Genomic DNA, 17,860 nt, shown 5'->3' on the forward strand with positions numbered 1-17,860 from the left:
TGCCCACTTGACAAATGCAGTACAGGACTGAAAGGGGGAACGTCTGAGAGAAACAACAGTCGAGACAACTGGTCGAGGCATGACCAGATGGGCAAGGCTGACTTTTGGCAAATAGCAACAAAACGTATAACGTTTACTTGATCAATAAGCTGTAAAACAATCACGATCGGTCGAAAATCGATGAAAGTACAGAGGAAAAGTATGAGCCACTTAACACTCCTGTCTGAAAGCAAACTTGTACAGTGAACTGTAGTAATGTTAAGCCGACTTCATGAAGTTAGTAAATTAACATCGAAGCTCATATGTTATATTAACATGCTATGTCCTGAATGGCCAGCAGGGCTAATTTTAATTTCTCTATGTCGTTCCGTTTGAGTGAAGCCGTCACCTTAAGCTCGTGTACAACAATTGAAAAAATACAATCTTTCTATATCTATTAGTAAATTTCTCACACTTCATATTGCAGCAGTCTAGTGTGTGAATCGAATATTAATAGTGTGACCTTTAGTTACAATCAATAAGCTGTAGATGTCACAAATAAATAGTAAGCACATTATGCAAAGATATTTATTGGACCTAATTTAGATATTCGGACCTATGCTTACTCATCATTTCCTAATAGCTATACCTTTACAGTTAATTATCATAAGCCTAGGTAGAGATCGAACTGTTCTGCAAACAGATAATGCGTCCCATAGTGACGCTTTGAAGCTCACTCAAGCGGGGGAGTTATAGGGAGGTACTATTAAGGCAAGTGACACCACATGGCTAGTCCATCTGTATTTGATCCCCAATTATTCAAACGACTGGCATCTGCAACATGACCGAAATAATTAATGTTTCGTGTCCTCATTTAGACGCAATCGATAGATCGGACTACTCGCTTTTACCTTAACTAAATCCACTTTCAGGTTCTCTAGTTGCTGAATAGAAAGAGGAACTCCAATGGTAGGTAAGTAAAATGTCACTGGCAAATATCTCTGTCGTGCGAACATCAAGTTATTGCGTAATGGTAATCGAAAGTTTTCCTATATATATTTATATATGCATGAAATGGTAACCCACCACTTGTCCCAGTTCAAGTATCGTCTGGTTAGTAATGTTGTTCCAGTTACTATTAAATTAAAATCCAGTTAAATTCGATGACACAATATCGCTTTCCCTTCAACAAACCCCTTTCAACTAGAGTGTAGGTATGCTTGCTTGGCTTTTGCGGATTCCTGTTGACAAAAAAAGGACTGAATAGAATCAGTGTAAGAAAAAAAGGTGTAAATTTACAAGTATATCGTTGTATAGTTAGCAAGATAGGCCAGCCTTATAGGAATGTAAGTGAAAGGGTTCGATGCCCAGTCGTTGACCTAGAGCCATGCAGGTCTGTCTTGGCGTTTCTCCAGTCGGGTTATAACCCTCAGCTACGATGCTCATCTGCTGGCTGCCGAGTGCTTCTTATTTGATTGTGGCTATCATAGAGCCGATATTTCATGCCTTAATTTAGACGGTTTTCCCTTAGTGACGAGCTGACCAACATTAAAACAACTACGCCAACACTAGTCGTCGAGAAAACAAAGGGAGGGAACTGAATCGCATCATCAAAATTATCATTTTCTAATATGAACATTATTGAAGTAAAAATAATTGAAGATAATTTATATTAAGCTAGTTTATGTCTCGTGCGAGAGAAGCTGCCCAGTCGCTTTGGCTTAACAAATATGAACTTTTTCTTATTACTTACACAAAATACCACGAACGTAGTAGTATACAGTCATATATATCGTATATATGGTTTTTTTTTTTTAGCAGGGCATGACCACAATCATAAGCTGCTATTCAGCTATTCACATTGGCGTATGCCTTTCGAATCGTATAAATATTCAGGGACTGCCGCATACATCTTGAGCGTTCCCTCACCTTGTGATCCACCTACTTTTATTAAACGTGTGTGATAAAATGCCATTTGTCCTGGCTGACTATCCTGAGTCAACTGACCACTGTCGATCGTCTAGTCGATCGAGCAGCGGACTCCGCCCCGGAGTATTTCGCTGGCATCCATGCTGTTCGCTGAAAGCGAACGAGAAAACATTTATGATATTGTCGCTGAAACAATATTCCCCTAACCAATAACTTCCCTACTTTCTAAATATCGAACGCTGCTCTATGCGTGACTGCTCGATACTGACAGAATTCCATTACAAGAACTATGACGTCTAATGAGAAATAAGTATAGTACTCATTCAGTTACAGGGCCTAAAGCTGCTCGGTGTTCCATACAAGCACACACAGGTTTTACGCAGTAGAAACGTAGTTGTTGAAAAGAATCGACGCTCTAATCAGAACAAAGCTCGGATTGTTTTTTTTTTTTTGCAGAGTCCCGATCTCCTAATGATTATGTTCAGGGGTGCTATCCGAACAAACGAGAAACGTTGATAGGGTTTAGTTGATTAGAACGGGGTTCTTGTGAAATTAGATTTTTGACAAATTTTAGTAGTCATTCTCGGCCTTTGCTTCCGATAACTGATATCTGCATTATTTTTATTTCTACCGAAGAGCAGCTCACATCAAGTTTTTTGGCTGGTAAGAACGAATAACAAGTAATGTGATGCGTAACATACGTTTGCGTGTTGCATAAAGCACGTTACGTTCTACGTACTTCTGCAAGACAACAGGGATACTGTACGATGATGGGGTATGATAATGCGCACGGTCGGTAAAGAAACATCTTTGCTCCTGTAGCCGCTGTATTTGGCTGAAGATCTTTGATCGTATACTGAGAAACACGAAAACCATATGTGTTGTCTTCGTGTTGTGTCGGTACAATTCAATAGCGGTTAGTTTAAACACGTACGACTTTACGAAGTGTCGTCTTCTAGGCTTCTCTCTTCAATAAGCGATTCGAATTCGCATAGACCGTGTAGTTACCTAACGATATTAAATATACCTAACGTTCATTGGTAAAAACATCATCCTTACGCAATCATTTGGAACACTTCCATCTATCGTTACGGTTATTAAATCTGTGCGCGAATTATAGCAGATCCTGGGAGGTCGAAGCTTGCTATTCCGTAGATTCAATCATGTCTTGAATATGACATAGTTCCTTATTCTAAGGGCCGGAGAACTAAACAAAGTCTAAATTTGTTTGCATACTACGTGTGGTTAAAATCTGAGTCATCCTTATCATATATAGTGTTGGCTTGATAAGAACACATTAGCTCAAAACGACACCCTTGAAGAATGAACGATTAAAATCGTTGCGACTGGTCTAAACGGGCTACCTATTCAAACCATTGCGCCGTTGGCGATCTCATTTTGAACTCTCGCTGGCAGGCAGCGGCCTGCTGCCAGATTTAATCATGCTGAATATTAGGAAACGCTATTACGGAAATTTATAGCCTTCAGTGATAGAAGTGTGATGCTTGCTTACGTAATCGTTTAACACTGTAGTCCAGTGGCAAAACGTATCTTAGTATAGTTGCCACGGCCAAAGTTTTTATCGCCAATGGCATAGCATTTCCTACGAGCAGCCCACCCATCGAATTTTCTAAATATAAGGGTAAATACCACTCTCAGTTGTTAAGTAATCATATTTAGTAATATGTCAGTTGCAGTTGATTATCAGGGAAACCACTGGTAATATATGTTAGATAAAACGATAGTGAGTCCTTGACGCAACCGTTTATCATCCAAGAACTCCCATCAGAGGCACATTATTGATACAAAAACAACCAACAGGTTTACCTCTGTGGCGTTATACACTAAAAGTCGATCATTTACATTAGTGATAGGCTAACATGTTAAGGATTTTAGTATATATTTATTGTTCTAAATTTATATTGTGACTCGAAATAGGAAAAGACAACTCCTAGATAATATTTCTGACTCCTACGCTTAAAAGTGGGCATACGTCAGGTTCGAGGAAGATAAAACGGCGATATTTTTACCTTTTCAAGCTGATTAAACCTGAACTGATCTGAGTGCGGTCGAAGTGTGAGACAACTAGCTTTTGACTCGAAAGACCGTGACCCGTTATCTCCGCGCACCATCGCGCAGTCGACAGGCTTATACTTTAATTCACTTGGACCATCCTTATTGTTTGATGATTCCTCCTTTTCAGTATTACATTGTGCGTGCCTATAGTGCATTTACGAAAACGTCCCATAGTCGTTATCGTAACGTTATTATCGGAGCTATCTCGTATAATGGTCGCGTTATCTTCGGATTATCTCTAAATTCAGATTTGGCGCATGCGCGTTGATATTGGGTCTTGACTTCTCTTATTTACTCTAAGTAAAAATGAATCCCATAGAGTCCATAAAATGAAATCCATAGAGAAACAATTAAGCTTGTTTTTAAATACGTTTGTAAATTGCTTTTAATATAAACAATTACGAAACGACGCAATGATACTTAAAGATATTATGGACCTTAATCAACTATCTATACACATTTAATTACGCCACGCTAGCAATTGTTATACGTTTTTTTTTTTATTCAATTACACTTGTCGCATAGTGCTCGTTATTGATGTGGCCAACTAGCGACCCTGGTGATTTTCCTGGAAACTCACGAACAACACAGATCATTTACATATTAATTCTAGACTCCATTTTTTTTTTTGGTTTTCTATGTCAAATAGATACTTGGGAAGTTTAACTGTTATTGGCTGGATATAAGCTGGATGTCTCAAAATTAATTGATAAGAGGCTGAATCTGTGAGAGAACAAATAAGTAAATCAGCATCGTAGTTAGAAATTAAGTTGCGAGCCTCTGCATTTGAAGTTAGACCTTCTGAGATACGTTGAGAAGTTTTTACTTAATCTGAACTTTTGAAAATAAGCTGAACAGTACCATGGATCTACCTGAGCAAATCACCTTGTACGGGAGAGATTTTTTCGTAACAAGAATTCTTCACCGGATCATTTAAAAAGGATATATTAATTATGAAATTCATCATTGATCTCACCAAATATATTGTCATATCTACCAGTCTAGACACACAAGAACAACTATATAATGGACAGATGATAAGTACACAACTACTGATCGCCAGCTGAAGATAGATCGTAAATACATTTTAACGTTACAAGTTAAAGAAATAATTTTTTCTGTTCTATTGAGCGACCTACCTTATGGCCATCCCTGAACCAACGTTGAGCTACCTTGCAGGCCACGAAGATTAAACCCTCCTATCCAAGCGCCATTCTGTCTTCTTCACTGAGTGCTATTTATAACAAAAAATGTAGCATGTCTTTGATCAGTTACGGATACTAGGCCCGTTATTTCACTAGTTGGAAGAATCAGTCAGCTAACTGACGCGTAGTCACGTACCAAATCTCAATGAATCAGGCATATCTATGTCTCAGTAGTTGACGGCAAACATCTTTCCTTTAGAACAATGGAATTCTTGTTCCTTCTGCCTGCTTGCCATGTTTCCAATCGCTGTTGACTTAACGTATTTCAGCTTGTACTGTCGAAGGTAGTAATGTGCTCGTCCACATAAAACCGCATAGAAGCAACATATAATGCAGCTCTTCAATAATGGCTTGAAATTAAAGCTTCATCGTTAAATAGCAGGTAGTGGATCTTCGGGCAGGATAAAGGACTTCTTGGAAATGGTTTATGAATTACGCCATCTATTTAACTTGACTTGGCAGTCAAGTTGTAACGAAAAGGTGCGATGTAAAATAAATCTGTGCGTTCATCAAGAAACCACCAAGCATTCGAGTAAGATAGCACGTCAACAATGTCACTTCAGGCCAAACAGATCATTGCGGTACCTACACAGATAATAAGGTGTGGTAAAATTCCGTACACAGTTACCTTTTTCTCGGCTACTTGAAATGCCACGCTTAAAAATTAACGGCCAAATACAGATCAGAAACTAATCTTTCTATACGTCACTTTTTTCTCACAACGAATCCGCAAATATGGCACGGGAAAGAGTGGCCTGACAAAGACATTCACGCAGCGCGTCAACCGAACGTCACGGTACTGCGATGCGTTTCAAGCCGTTTCGTAAAAGATCTTCAAGCTGCGCTGTGGTTCAACAACAAGCGCAAATTCAAAATTTGCTACTACAGTGAGTCGGCTGGCGTTCAATGTCTGTTTCGCTACGGGTACCAGCTTTACAACAGTTCGGAATTTCCTTCTATCCTTCCTTATGTTCGGTAATAGGCGGACGCAGAGCTTCCGTTTCCTGCGTCGGCTACAAACTAAACTTTTCAGGAAAGACAAAGCCGGCGTCTTGCTCATTGACAGCTGGAACTGTAGGACTAACAAAGGAAAGGAAAAAAGCGATGTTTTCAGTGATTTTCAGGTCAGAGCACTCGGCGGGAGTTTTTACAGCTATACAGTGACCCTCGCCACTGAACAAATCGCATAACGCTGATACTCATTTCGGCGCCTGTTAAGTTACCCACTTCCTTGGCTTGATACTGAAATTAAGCTTGATAATTAAACGCCCAGCTCGCTGGTCGTTTTTTTTTCTTTTTTTTTTACGAGGCATTTACAAGAATCGTCGGATTTATAATGACCTCTTGCTTCAATACAAAACATCAGATTGTTTACGCCCATATAGTATATGCATATTTACATATCTTCATCTGCGCCTAACTTATAGTAGGACGCTTGGTCTGTCGGTACGCTTTTTGGTTGTCTCCTTCTCTCACTTAAGGAAATCTTTTCAACAAGATATAACTTCTTGGCATTGGACTCCGCATGACAAAACTGCGTAGTGGCAAAACGTCACGGGGAAATTGTCATTATTAAGAATGCATTTCGTTTTAGCCAGAGTTTCTCATTGTATCATTATTAAGTTGTATTCGTATAACGTGTTCTATATAAAATATCAACTAACTTATATGACAGAATACAAGAGAGTTACTTTCGCCTTAAGTTGAAACAATGATAATTTTCATCTCTCAAAAAAAGTTAATAAACCCTTTTACAGCCTTAACATCAGGATTGGTGCAATGAATAAAGTGCAACTAGCCTTACATTCTGGGTTACATTTCTTTGTTTTGTAATTTTTTTTTTTCAACATTTTTCTTTCTAATAGCCACAACATAGACGTTGTGGCTATTAGAAATTGAAGTGAGCACTTCACTGCTGTGAAAGGCACATTGAGAAGGGCTTGCGTTCGAAAGTGTGGCTGAAATATTATCGCAATAAATATAATCGGTCTTTATTATTTACATATATTTATTATACGTATATGTACGCAGGCGAACATCTCAAAAAGACCTTAATATGCCTGTACAGAGGGAGATGTACCATTGACGACAAAGTAAAAAATCAACCCGCTTATCTATTAGTTTTATTTTAGGTATCCTGATTTTTTCCACTGCTACAGTGAGCGATTCTGTCGTAGCCCAAGAAGTTTCTATCTTTTGGCCCCGAACCTATAAGCGATATAGACCAGATTTAAGATCAGATCGCGGTCATTGCGTGAGCAGTACAGGGTCTAATACAGTGAATGAAAATTCTATAAACACCAAATAATCAGATACGAACATTGTCAGACGAGCCGACCAATAATCGCGTGTTCGGATATACACGGGATAACAATGGTATTAAAAACAATTATGTTTTGATAAATACACACTTGGAATAGTAAGTTTTGGTGGGGATAACCTCGCAATTTTTTTGAGTATAAAAAAAGATGTGGGAATTATTTGAATCCCCCTACCGTCTTTAGCAGTTATCGAGGATATCGATCGTCAAACGCCATGCTTGCACTCGTGGTTTTGGCCAACTTTTACTTAAATGAGAAAACAGATCTAATACTATCAACATCACACGGACATATGTAATGATTTATCCAATTAAAAAGCCGCTTCATCACACAGAAGCTACGCTTCTAGTAGGCATTCATCCTCAAGCCAAAAATAGAAAGTCCGCTAAACTCTTTACGTCTAGGGCAATTTATAGAGAAACACTGATTGTCAGCTAAAACATTACCACTGCTAGAATTGTTAGGTAGGGTCGTATAGACGAATGCTGCTTTTCAAAGACGGAATATTAAACGTCTAAGCATCACTCTAATGCTTTGGCAAATATCGGATACTCAGAACGACACAGTGGCACAACCTACATCTCCTGACCGTGTGCAATTCATATATAGTAGTTTATTTTGAATTTGAAAATTCCGAAGGGTTGTGCTCGTTGACTATATTAAATCTAATTAAATAATAATTGTTGTGTAATAGGGGTAGAAAACGTCTTTATGCGGAACTATCACTGCACAATGATTTATAAGAAAATCCGGAAAAAATCAGCAAGCTATTCTTAGAGAAATTAATAGGTAGAATCTTAACTTCTTGGTATACTGATATTCAACATCAACGAAACAAAAACTATGCTATTATACATATTATGTTATTACAAAGCATCGAAAAATGAGACTAACGTTAATCGGTCGTTGACACAGGGACCGAAGTCGGATTGTAGCGTAGGTGTGACGTCTAAGTTTTGGTAAAAAAAATCTAAAGCTCACTATATGGTCACATCGTTTAAAGTGTATTCGCCTATGAGAACCTGTACGCAGACACAGCATCCATTGCACGCTGAAATTATAAGGGATAGCCGTTACCGTGTAACCTCAAATCGTCGCCATAAAACTTCGTTCAATCCGGACTGTAGGGACTTTTTTGTATAGAGATTAAAAATACTAATACAAGAGGGCAGAGACATGAACTCGGGTGCACAAGTACGAGGTACGCTTCTCGAAAACTAACCAGTTTTTACTATAAAAAGTTCTATTTGTCAGGCAGCTTCTTGTATAGTTTATAGAGTGCTCCGCTTCACCTACCTTCACTTCAGTAAGCTTAACTCGATCAGATGCTTTGGAGACGTCGAAGTAGATGCAGCCTAATTTCTCGCAGTGGCTTCCCACCAAACAATTTCGAGCCTTGGATAATTTTAAGAGGTGATTGATCTGCCGTTGGCGAACCCATGTTGATCAAGAGTAAAAAAGCTGTTTATAATTTAAGTAAGCTACAATAATGTGTTCTATGGGTTATAATCTTTTCCCACACTGAACAGTAGGCGATAACTATCGATGTAGGATTTAGATAGTGGACTGATGTGACTAATGAAACTTCGGGGAAACCAGGAACATTTTCCTTGGAGGATTGAGTCTCGGCAGAAGACACAAACTCGGCAAAAGAACCGGAGAAGTAGACAAGCTAAACAGAATTAATGTCGGAATTCGACCTTCAAAAATACTAGACAGAACTGAATTCATTACCTTAAAGAGAAACGTATACAGCTTATCTCCACTCGTCTGCGAAGATGTACCCAAGCGAAAACTTTTTTTAACGTTATTTAGGTAGTTGAATCAGATCTGGGATCTTTATAAAAGCCTGCCATGTTTCTTGTCAGATTTTGCCAACACTAGAAAGCAGAATAGAATAAATTTTCATAACTAAAGTTCCGTGCTAAAGTTACGTAAGTGGTGATAGTAAGAGAAACATTAAAGATAGCGGTATATGTTTGCTTATGGACCTTTGGAAAAAGATCGTTATCCATTATTGAAGCCGTATTAGATTTCTATTACTTCAACCAAGCCTGTGGTCGAGGGAGGCCAAGGTTCGCTGCCTTGGACCATGCCAATCTACGTACGCAATTTAAGTAAGTGAAGTAAGTTATATATATATATTTTTCTCGCCGAAACTTGCTTACAATTTAGAGGTAGGTGATAGTTGAGTCCAAAGCATTGTTAACAGTCAATACAGCCCAAAGCTCCGTATTGGCATCAACGGCCTGTATTCGAAACACGGCTCATGCCTACTATTCTTCAAAAACTACTATACAGGCCTATTAAGGGTCTAATAGCAGTATCAGCCTAATTAGATGACGTGATGGCTAGTAGTTCTACCATCGACTAACAGACTAAAATGTTGTTCAGGCGAAACAAAGCAAAAGTCTTTTTGCTTTGATTCGCTTGAAAGGACTTTTCTTTTTTATCCCTCATTTCCCTTACTTATATTACATTAGTATAGATGAAGCAAACCAGATGCAAACAAACCTATTAAAAATCTACCAACAAAGGCGTTAGAGTTAGCCGATTGAACTAAATAGAAATGAAATGGCTGGCTATTTTATTTAGGTGCGCGAGAATACAATGTGTTCTATAAACAGATTATCAACCACACATTTAATAACAAAAAAAAAACAAAAAACTTGCACCACAGATACATGACAGGGATGGATGGCCATACTAGCCCGGTATCAATTCTAAATATACTGTCGTGATAGTAACAACGAGCTTGTTTCCAACAAAGAAAGTTAGAGGATATGTAACGGAACAAGATATCTATTGATCGGAACCGAGAGCAAGAGATCTTAAAAAATAATAATCCAGTACTTTCGTTACATCATCAACATGACTCGTTATTGGCTTCAAAGGGATGTGCGATTAAAGAACTGTATTATAATAGCAAAGTTCTTACAATCAAAACTGTTGCTTCATACATAGGTAATACAAGGTTCAAACAATAGTGAGGCCATTGATGTATTATCAATAGGGTCAGATATTGAAATATGATTTTACAGCGTCTCGACCGTTCGAGCGGGCTAAGCTAGAAGAACGGTCAAAGTTCCAGTCGAATATGACCCATATTCATCCGACCATTTGGCCGAGTACGTATTGATTGTCCTGGTTCAATAGATGGGTAAATATTTTTGAGTTGCTCGATGTGTATTATGAAAGACCATGACACTTACAACAATCGTCGCGGAAAACGTTCTCACGTTACGGTGATGCCAAACAGTACCGCTCCCAATTGAAAAGATTAGCCGAAAGATTTGTCGAGATACCTTCAAAAGAAGCTGTAAAAAGCTGCGACAAACGAAAAATCAAAGGCGGCCTGCGATCGCTTTTCAATGACGTACGTAAACACCTTAAACTCGACGAGCAAGAGTTCACCTGAGCTACTCCTCGTACGACAAATAACGACGACCTTGTTCAACGAGGTAAAAAGACGGCAGAAACAGCAGTCTCACCATCGGAATTTATTGGCCCTGATAGTGGGGATGATCATCGGAAAGAGCTAGAAACTAAAGAAAAGATATTATATGGGCGAAAGATTTCAGAGACCGACAACATCCTAACTGAACACGAAGTGCAATTGAAGGACAACTTAAAAAAGTTATTCGTAAAAGTAAACGAATAAATTAGAATTTATTGAAACCTTTCTTAAATGCTAGGCTTGGAAAGGAACCAGCTGCATACTATAGAACAAACTACACTTCCACGAATTATTCCAAGAAGGTCAATACCATTCTCAACAACAAAAACGCTATGAAGAAGAATGCCCCCGAAAAGGTCGATCGTTTTTTGCGGACACAAAAAAAGGTTATCGAAACGGAGGAGGACGTGCTTAAATAGCTCAAAGTTTATTATGGAATTAAGTCTATACCATACATCGAATCGGATAAAACCTAAGTCTAACTGCAAAATTAATAGTCTGTCCTGAACTGCTGCTAGTCAACGTTAAACATCAGGCTGAATATATAGTGATAATAAAACGTCAAGAGTAATATCGGAAGCTCGATCCGGGATAGCGGGCGGTGAATCTGAACCTGCTTGTGGCTGCGCGTAAACCATATAGCCCATGCAGATGTGGACTTCCGACATACGGCCAGGGCAGATTCCTGTTCTATATGCTGAGGCTGGAAAGTATTCACGAAGAAGGAGATATGCTACTGTATATGCTCCCATAGTATCTCGTCTACCTACGTTTTTTTGTTACAATTTACAGAAGCAAGTCATGAACTCATCATGAAACCATGACTAATAGCTCATTAGACTGAAAAATGATTAGCAAAGAAATTTCCTATACCATAGATATGTACAACCGGAATCGATCCGGACAACGCTCTTCACAAGGTGTCATTGGTTGACCGAAAAATTTGCCCAATAACCTATGCAATACGAATGAAAATATATCTAGGTTAGGGATAGGGGACCCCTATCGAAAAATGTAATGAAAGTGCCGCTATTGCTGATGATCTCACTAACACATAGACGAATAAGGAGCTCAGCTGTAGCTAGCTATTATTAAAAAAATATTGTGTTTACCTCAAAGCTAAGTGATGCGGATGCAGTAAAAAATTTATGACAATTGACATATATGGAATTAAGCCGTGGTTTAAAACAGTATATGAGTGGATTGTCTGGCACTGTTGGTTCATCTTCATTAACAAGCAGCTCTATTTACGCTTTTTCAGTTTTCTTCGTTTTCTTTATACCTGTTTGCTTTTTTTTTCTCTTATTAGCCCCGTCCCATTTGTCTAAGGCATCCCTCGGGTTGGTAGAACAGTAGCAAGTGTGCACAAAGTCGTAACCATTATCATAGATTGTTGCCGCTGCTTTTACCGGTGACCAATACTAACAGTAGATAGATCCGTTGTCTACAATCTGGGCGGGATTACTCTTCCAACTACGCTACAGATTCTGTTTAACACAGGACTCTCCTATCAAATGATCCCTGGTCCAGAACGCTAGTCGGCCATAACCGTCTCAACGTAAGCACCTTTCAGCCTGCAACGGGTAATAGCACATAACTGGTAGCGAGCAGGCATCTATCGCCTCCGTCGATTCTCATCGCGAACTTCCCATAAGCCAAACTCGGCCGGTGATAGCCATTGTGTCCTCTGCTTGAACATTATCTGCAAACAGCCGATCCACTGGCCGAAAACAGTCCCACGAAAACGGGGCCATCGCCGACCGATTTCTCCATTCAGCATTTGATGTTCGATCTAAAAATGGTGCGTGGATACTGTGACTCAATCAACCAGAACAGCACAATTGCACTACATGTCAGATGATTTCCTACGGCAATCCGTGCCATTGCAAATAACGGAGGTAAGCTTAGTACAAAAGTATAGCAGTATTTTTCTCAGTTTGTACATTGTACTGAGTCAAGTTAAATTTATTTTCATTAATGTTTCCTTCGTTTGAAGATACAAATGTGTTTTTTTTATATGACTGAGTATGCATTTTTTTTTTGTAATATGTAAAAATTCAAAAGCTTGGAAAACACTACATAAAAAATATTGTTATAAAGAATTTAGCATTGCGCCAAGTTATCAGATTATCATTAGATAGATCACACACGCTATAATATGTAGTATATATATATATACGTATATATATATATATATATATATATACAAAAGGTTCCAATTCTTTCATCTTGACTCCGCTGACGTTCGCGCTCTCACCCTACGGGAACTGTAGCATTTCCTGGCCGCTGATATCGATAACACACATAACCACACATAAACTCCACTTGTTTGTGTCCTAAATTCTAGCAATCAGCAAATCTCAATTCATGTGGATGCGCTTAAAAGGAGCCGTACTAACCATCTGTGGCTGGTTTACATGGTACTTGGCCTACGACAGGCCATCCTACAAGGAGCACTCTTCCTCACAAATCCAATAGTATAAAGGATACAATACGGCGGCATTTTCAACTAACTTGCAAGCTTATTTGCAGTGAACAGTTCTCTAGGAAATGGACGGACAATCTAAAATGTATATCCTCGCATAATCTCTTTTATTCATCTTCTATACAGATGTTCTATTGATTTATGTGTTCGAATTTCCATGCACTAAAAAATCTCCTTTTTTGTCTACTCTTGGAACAGCTTTACAAATCGGAGTCAGTTCAAACGTTATACTGACTTCTATATCTATGACATGATCGTATCAGAGATGGTCGGACAATACAATCCAGGCAATACAAATAGCTACAGGCGTGCACAGACACGGGTATGTATAGCTTAGCTAACGGCATAATTTACAGAGAGCGACTTTTACAAACAGAAGATTAGATTGCATCTGTGCTCCGACTTCAGAGCCTAAACGTAAATCACCAATTTCGATCCAACAAGTTGAATCGGACTGAAGTTAAATCAGTACCGATTATTTCGAAATATTGGGACACTAGCGTACCGTGTAGAACTGAATTCCGCACAACGCAAGGAGGACGATTATGTCCAGCATAAATCAGTACGTTCTCCTGTAGCACAACCGTAGTAAGATAATTTTTCCAAGTATGTTAAAGTTGTGCAGGCTAGCTTCCGCCATGTAGTGAGAAACATTGAATCTTGAGCGTAACTTTTTAGTAAGATACCGTAATCTGCTGAGCACGTTTTAATACAGAGGTTCTAGGTAAAGTAGAATCTAGAATTTTTCTCCTGATTGATTAAACTAACGAAATGAGGCTTAACGATTTGGTCAAAACCCCATGTGACGCTAGTGGTGCTGAGTTTAGTTCGCTACATCTAAGTATGGTCTGGTTTATGAGACAGCGGCCAGGAGTCGTGCGGGACTCACTTGTATAATAATTTTAGATATAACTTTTGTCACGGACATAGGAAAGAGGAAGGAGCTAAATTGCCTCTGAGCAATAGGACATCATAGTCTTCTTTCCTTTCGTTACAAAGTTGTTGCTCCGAGATGCTCTTAGCAGGGATAGGAGGCTCACAGGGTTAACTTAGAATTTAGACAGCACAGAGAAACACAAATATTGCCCGAAATGAAATAGACCAGAATTATGTGAAAGATGCGTGGTTAGCCAGGCAGTGCTAGCATTAAAAACGTTCATCTTCGACTGTACGTCACTATCATCACACAACGGATCGTGGTTTGAAGATATAATGTTTTTTTTTTTTTTTTTTTTTTTTTTTTAGAACGACCATTTTCGTCTTGGGCACTACAGATTGTTTAATGCGAATATAAGAGGTTTGCCTTTGGTGTGAATTAATTGTAAATATATTGTTGTTTTTTTGCTGATTAGCGAATGCAAACGTTTAACTATAATTTCAACACGTCATAATTTGAAGGTATATTCATATGATAATATATAACAATCCCAATCGCGACTTGTATGTTCCCATGTTGAAGCGAAATAATACTAAACTCGGTCCGATTTTCGTTGCAGTATTCCCTCTGAAAATGATTCCAACTTTACAAGAAACGGCCTATGAATACCTAAAATTAGAAAATCCTGTCCACCATTTACTTCGTCTAAAAGAGAGGAGTTATATGTGAAGAGGCAAAAACTAGGTCTAGATTTCTGTTCAGTCGCAAACCCAGCTGTTTCAGTAATTCGGGTGAGCTTATCAATCATAATAACGGGCCATAGATGAAATAACGCAATACAATACGCACGTAAACAAAGCCATGTTGTACATGCGTTTTAACTTAAACAAAAAAAAAAAAAAAAAAAAAAAAGAAGTTATCTAAACCCATGCAATCACATGATTTATTCTTCGAAAGAAACATTTTGTTGGGACAATATGGTTGGTTTCAAAATCCGTTTGAGTCAGGCTCCCCTAAGCACGAATTGCATTATGTCTAAGATAAATGTAACAACGCCGTAATGCCAAACCATCATTTGGACGGATACTGAGTGCTTTAACGTACAGCGATATACGTCGCTAATGATACAGGGAATTTTGATGTATTACGCGGACTCATTTTAACAAGGCCGAACAGATTTAGTCTTGGTTTTATTTCGGTTTCGTAAAAAGGTCCTTCTAGTTCGGCTAAATGCCCCTCGAGTTTCGTTAAGTACACGTGTACTCTGAACTAGAAACACTTTACTGTGTAAGTCGCGTACGAATAATTCAGCATTATAAGAGCACATAAGGTATTTTATAAAAAAAATAAGTAGGTAAATTGACGTCGGGGCTGCACACCGCGACCCGATCATTGTAGCAGCATTTCTTCTTGGATGTTTCTCTTCTCGATCAATGTCGCCCATGGTTATCCCATGCATATCACAGTCCACGTTTATCGTCCTCGTCCTTGTTTTTGTCTCGGCTGCTGCTGTAGTTGCATTGTACAATCTGCCTCCAATTTGAAGTGGTCCAGCAACAATAGCGGCAGCTAATTGCTAGAAGTACACTGTACTCTGAAATTGGGTCTAGAAACAAATAAACGCTACTATCTAGCTTGCTTTAAGATGATCTACTTACTTCCTCAATGGTAGTACATCACTATTGAGACGAGATGGATGGATGAATCTTTCTACGGTGGTATCCTCTGATTCAGTCGGTAGTAAACAGAAGGCGTGGTGAAGATTCACTTACACATTTGGGGGGTCGGTATGGCAACAGCGTTCGGGCTTTGAAAATGAAAAATGTGGCAGTTTTAAAATTCGCTAGAGCAACGCCTTTCTGCGCACCTCGACGCCGGTATGAGATGCTGCTGATAGTTATTTTAAGTTGGTTACTTCATTATTGACGCCGGGACCGGTGGCGGTGCCACTTAAGAAAGCAAAAACAGCCAGGATATTCTGTACAAGCCACCATCTCCCGGCTAGAGAGGCTCGAGTGTTCAGCAGTAGCGCCAGATGGCAAGCTTATTTCAGAATCAGCTTGCCTGGGACGATTAGGCTTTTTTGAAATTGCGTCATCATGTACAAAATAACATAGATGATTGATATCAGGTGATGATGATCATGCTGACGTCAGCTATCACACAGTTTTTTGCGTACGGTCCAATGCTACCACGTAAAAATACGTGGTAGCATTAGATCTGCTGTATAACGCTTCATTAAGAAATCGACCTTCTAGACTGACGAAGGCATGACAAATGAGTCTCCCTTTAGGATGCACTACTACTAAGGCCTCTACTGTACGACAATGGAAGCAAGTGTTCCATTATATATATATTTTGAGGTGCTCCGCAAACCGTGCTGCCGTACTGACCAGATTTTGATGACGCGTGTGCCTTTGACGAAATTTTCGACGGAAAGATTTCAATTGTCATCATCGCCGTCGTGATTGGAAACGGCCAAGGTTTTATTCAAATTGTTAACGAGAGCTTTTCGTCCCTTCTGGGCGTGAATTGAGATTATTCGGTGACCAATTAGATGGGTTGCGTCCGTCGCGAGGAAAGGTAGCTAATAGCCGCAAAATGTCGTGGTATCATGTCTGGAAATAGTGCTTTCTTTGAGCTGATCTTGCATTTGGACATGCATCAGTGTCTACGGTCAAAAAATAGACGAGAACCTGGATGCACAGACCGCTATTATGAACGTAATTTATACTCGTGTTATAGTGATAGGGACAGCTGCGTACTTCTAAATAGCAGGAGGTATTCAGCCTACATTCAACGACGTGGTTAATGAAGAAATGAGTTTTGAGGGCCGGATTTCGTTTGGTCACCATAAATCCGTGCTGTTGAAATTTACAAAGCACCGCTCATTTAATGGAAGCCCTTAAGCTTGTTCAAGAAGGGGCCAAATCTTGTGTTTCAACATGGTTCTACGGTAATTCGCATGAAGCCATCCAATAGCATTAACAATACAACATCCAAGGATCCAGGGTGGAGCATTCAAAGTCGGTCGTCGTTCTGCGTAACACGTGTGCATTCGCTATTTTTTTTATCAGGACGAAGGCAGTTCGTACCAAAACAAAACAATAACACATCGTAGCGAAAGACAAAGTGCCATTTCCGGAAGTTGAGATAATAAGCTATTATCCAATCTTTCCGCTGTGGACTAGCCCTATCCATACTAAACATTTCCCTTTTCGCCCCAAATCGACGATGTTGACTTGAATGTGGCTTCTGAAATATTCGAGAATGATTTGGTGAGGCAGGCTGGAAAATCTTCAATTGAATTTGAATTTGAAAAGCTTGATGGTTCATCGGAAGCACTTAAGAAGAAAATTTTGACATCTCCAGATTTTTGATACATGAATAAACGGCCGTTTTTAGACAGTCGAAGAACAACTGACGCTTGGTCCAGTCAGATAAATTACAACAGTTAGTGTTTTTGTTTTTTTTTTTTTATTTATTGCTCTTTGGCCGTTTTGTGTGTGTGTGTGTGTGTGTGTGTGTGTG

General features: G+C 39.1%; 2 long non-coding RNA genes across 2 annotated transcripts in view; one reads left to right on the forward strand and one right to left on the reverse strand.

Moving 5' to 3' along the window:
* LOC111261015 (uncharacterized) overlaps positions 1–17,860 on the forward strand; it is a 62,543-nt gene that overhangs the window by 39,734 nt on the left and 4,949 nt on the right. The window lies entirely within an intron of this gene.
* LOC111261014 (uncharacterized) lies at positions 4,460–6,480 on the reverse strand. The gene is made up of 2 exons (XR_002680711.2): positions 5,124–6,480; positions 4,460–4,552 (listed from the first exon to the last, which is right to left on the reverse strand). It is a non-coding gene; the product is annotated as an uncharacterized LOC111261014 (long non-coding RNA).

Source organism: Varroa jacobsoni, unplaced genomic scaffold (assembly GCF_002532875.2).
Source record: "Varroa jacobsoni isolate VJ856 unplaced genomic scaffold, vjacob_1.0 scaffold_509, whole genome shotgun sequence".
Classification (NCBI taxonomy): domain Eukaryota; kingdom Metazoa; phylum Arthropoda; class Arachnida; order Mesostigmata; family Varroidae; genus Varroa; species Varroa jacobsoni.